Source organism: Zerene cesonia, chromosome 1 (assembly GCF_012273895.1).
Source record: "Zerene cesonia ecotype Mississippi chromosome 1, Zerene_cesonia_1.1, whole genome shotgun sequence".
Lineage (NCBI taxonomy): Eukaryota > Metazoa > Arthropoda > Insecta > Lepidoptera > Pieridae > Zerene > Zerene cesonia.
In genome coordinates this window covers 6,168,389-6,173,032 of record NC_052102.1, presented here as the reverse complement: position 1 = coordinate 6,173,032, position 4,644 = coordinate 6,168,389, and the positions used below count along the sequence as shown (strand labels likewise).

The window sequence follows — 4,644 nt, the reverse complement described above, 5'->3', positions numbered from 1 at the left end:
TTGGTGAGCTTATGCTTTAATAACAAATGCACTATATATTATTGTCAAAGTATTGCACTGCGCCATAGACTACATTATTGCTGATCATGTGATATCTTGGCTGAGTCTTTATCTTTATAGCCTTTCTAGCTTTGTTCTATTTGCTTTCTACTCTATATCAATTTTAATCTCAAAATTTATATCACTGCAAACACACAAATATAACTTTTTATTACACTATTTCCTCGTGGGTCATTGAAGTCACAACAAATTGATTGTTATTGAATATAAATATGTAGATATTCTTTTGGGTACGTACCTATTTGGAGTGAAGTGACTGGCTTTGGTATACTGATTTACATTCTTTATAAAATAAGTAACAAAAAAGTGACAAACAGGAGTCAGGTAAAGTTAGTGATTATTGGATGTTCAATTTGGAAGCTTATGCATGCTGACATTCTTTACGGTTACGCACGTATCCATCTACTGACCCCAAATAGTTTCTCGTACATAGATAATAGAGAAAAAAATAATAAAGTTTGTGGTCAAAGGATGTTCGCGCACGGTCACCGATTTACATTCCTCACGACTTTAAGGGTCGGTGGGTTTGGTCGGGTCGATTTCAAACATATATTTAATTTAAAAAAATGTCGATAAATTTTGGGAATGCGTGCAAATGCCGTATCAAACGAATTAAATAATGATATAAAACTAAGTATATTACTGTGAATGTGAAATCAGGCATCTTTTTATATTTTGGGTATTTTTTTTTCAATATAAATAAAAATACGTTTAAATAGTATGTTTAATAAAGCAGATAGCACAATAATAAAACGTGGATATATTTCAAAAATTACGAAAGAGTAATGAAAAAATGCCATCATATAAAGTCCGATAATAATTAGATGAGGGCAAGAGTAAACAAATAGGTTGGTAGTGTAAAGGGACTAGGGAGCGGTGTGAAGCGCGGGAGCGGGCTGGAGGGTCGCGCAGGTCAGGATCATGAGGTCGAGCGGCGTGCTGCGGGCAGATTAGTTACCGATGTCGTGCTCAGAGCACCCTCCCGACTACCGAATGAAGCTACGGCACTCCAAAACAATGCTAGACACGACTATCTGTAATTAAGACTCATAATATTGCTTCCAAATAAAGATAGGCGCTTGCGTGTTACTGCTCCCGACTTCCTTGTTATACTTGTAAATTAGCGAGCACCTCGATCACTTTTGGTAGGGAATAATGTAAAAGCACAGACAATACGAATGTGACCTCGGGGTTATTATAAATTGTGGTTGTTACTTATTCAAATTTAGATTTAATTTTGATTCAGCCTCAGTGAGTACTATGTGCTTTGTATTTGATTTGGAATTTGAGATAAAAAAAAATCATTATTTTATTAATAATACGAAATTTAGTTTGTCTTTCTTCCCAATTTTTTAACGCTTGAAACTGATTTGGTTGAATTTTAATTTGAATTTTAATATATCGTATCGAGACCGTTAACTCCGTGATGGCGTCAAACGCTTGCAAGTGAAGTCGTAGAAAGGATGTTAGATTCGCATAAATTCCTTATAGTTTTAAGCTTCACTTTTATTTTACATAGAATTTTGTATTTGAGAATTGTTTAGTAACATGAAAAGCATATGGATATTTAATTTTTAGTACAAAAACGCAAAAAAATATAAAAAGGTAAAAGATATGCTCCAGGTGAGGCTCGAACTCACAACCCCGGCATTGCTCACGAACACTGTCTTATAAGTACCGTGCGCTAACCAATTGCGCCACTGGAGCGACGAGTGAGGGTTCGAAATTATGATATCTGTTCCGTCGATCCCCCCTCCCCCTCTACCGCTTGTGCCCTGCGTATCTAACAGTTCGACGTAATATAACTGACGTCATCCGCATTAATATGTGTAGTATGATGAGTTCATTGTGGTTTACGGATTGAAGGACAAAAACATTATCGGCAGTTTAAAATATACCTATACAGCTCTAACGAATAAATTTCATTACAAGTATTAGTAATAAAAATAGTAAAACAAGTAAGTAATACTATGTAAAGTATATAAAGGGATAAATTGTAGTACATTTATCATAAGTAAAAAAAAAGAGATATTTTCGAGGACAGTCCGGTTCTCAATCTCGCTTTTACTGATTTCTTCAACTGAAAGACTTCAACAATAACAAAATTAGACATTACTTACCTAGTCTACTTAGTACCCTTTGCCCACTTTAGCCGATAAAGGATAATCTAAAATATAACAACGATATGTTTATATTACATTTACCTACATAGTGGACAAATAAATAGGCTACACCTGAATTCAGAAAGTTTCTAAATATAATTTATTCTTCTATGGGTAAATTTTAAGTAAATTAATAATACATACAGTTTCTATTATATAATTTTACCTAAATCGTCCAAGTCAGTTTTAGTCTGTCTTTTAGTTTTCACCTCCTTCACAGTTTCTAATGCCAATGACTGGAAATATCACACGGCGGCAAACTGACTGATCAACCTGATTAAGCAGGACAATTGCCCTTAATGAAAGTAATTAACACGAAGCGATCGGCCGATGTCGATAGCGGCCCGATACACTGCGCTCGCAACCGCCCGACACCACAATGTGTGCTTGAATCAACCCACACACACCAACTTTAATTTGAAAACGAATCAGTTACTTCCCTTTACAGCACAATTATGTGTGCGATGACTACACCTGACGTCGTACCCGTCATATAGATCATATTACATTAATAATAAAACTTATATAATTGATTACTCGTATCGTACTTCATTATAGTACGTTGTGCCTTAATGCCACAGTCATGCAATTTTGTGCGAAATCGTAGAAAGCATTGTAATATGACACTTTCATACTTGGCAAGAATTTAAACCACCCGATCCAGGTAGGAAATTATTCAATCCATTCATACGGCTCGTTTGAAAGTTCGTGGGAGTTATTTATAAGTCCTGTGGGAAAAGTACCTTCACAGTCAGAAAAATATCCACTAGATATTAAAATATATCGGAATAAAGACCTTGAAAATATCTCAGTAACACACCTTTATTTCCATATACTTAAATTTCCAGGCAGTGTAGATCAAGGTTATTTTTTTATCTTTATGGGACTGTAAATCGAGAACAAATTTATCGATAAAATGGTATAAAGCTAATAGTGCGACTTGTCTGCGTGTTTATTCAAGATATTACACAGATCCACAAGTAAATATAAATACATTAAATAAATAATGGGCTAAACCTATCTCGGCTAAAATATTTCAAGGTTCTTTAGGATAAGCAACAACTGAAAGTGACGTTCTTCGAAATAGGTTACTTGTATTTAAATATTATAGTATCATTTAAAAATATAAAAATTTAGTTTGAAGCACAGTAGATTATTTGAATAAAGGGTTGATATAAACTGCGAAGTTACTTAGTAGTGTGTCGTATAGAAGATGGCGGACTGCAAATATCTATAAGATACTAAAGTAATTATTAAAAAATTTATTCCAATATACGTCCGTGAAAATCCAACAATGTCATACACGTGATTTTTGGCAGCTACTTTATCCAATATTAAAGTCACGTGCAATGACTAAGGGATTTTATTAGGTCAAATTGTGATATAATTAATTGATACCTACATAAACATAGCGCATCAAATTTCAAATGACAATAATGAAGTTACTTTTTCACAATGAAATATGAGTAAGTTCGTAATATCACTATCATGGGTCCATAATTTTACACACGACATCGTTTAACATCTCATTTTTAATCAACGTACATATTATAGTAATGAATCGTTTAAAAAAACGACAACGAACGCGATCAATAAACATAAAGGAATTCCATGTCCAACTCTGAATGGGGCGACCATCATTCTCATGTAAGCATGTCGATCATTTTGTTTGCTTGTACGTTGGTTGTTGATGAAAAAGTGCTCTAACTCTCAGGTGCACACCTGTTCAGGCGCCGAGACCGTGGGATTACATCAGGTAAAGATGCGCAAAATACCCTTATTTCATTACAAATATACGCATTACTATTTGAAGCTAGGTGTGATTGTGTAATACGCAGGCAAAGCACCGTACCCACGCTCATCTCCTATACGCTGACTTTTTGTTCATATCAAATATTAACGCTCTGGATAGAGAAAATATCACGTTATACACTTTATACTTCGGAGAAATTTGACTCACTTTGTACGTGATAACGTTCGATAGAAACTTTCATTATTACAAATAATTTTGAGTTGTATTACAAGCAACGTAATGATATATAACGTAATACAGTGTCATTACATACTTATTTGTCAGAAAGAAGTTAAAATAGCGTTTACAGGATGATAATTGTTTCATTATAAGACATTTGTTGTCATAAACTGATACAAATTATAAATACTATGTACTCAATAATTCAATATTTACGATTATGCAGCGGACTGCGGACTATGTTATTGGGAATATTTTAAAGAATCGGTTTTATAAAGAATAAATCCTTGAATGTGCTTATGCTTCTTTACACGACCAGAAAGCTTTCTTAAAACCGTTGAGGTCAAAGGAATTCAGATCGCTGGCGAGATTTTATTTTCTTACTATATGAAGGCGAAACATAAAGAAAGCATGAAACGCTTTATGTGTAGGTAGAGGCCTACTCAGATA

At 34.1% G+C, this 4,644-nt stretch overlaps 1 non-coding gene across 1 annotated transcript; it reads right to left on the bottom strand.

Moving 5' to 3' along the window:
• Positions 1 to 1,675: 1,675 nt before the first annotated feature.
• Trnai-uau lies at positions 1,676 to 1,767 on the bottom strand. Its single transcript is given in 2 exon segments — positions 1,676 to 1,711; positions 1,730 to 1,767. It is a non-coding gene; the product is annotated as a tRNA-Ile (tRNA).
• Between the last annotated feature and the right edge of the window lie 2,877 nt (positions 1,768 to 4,644).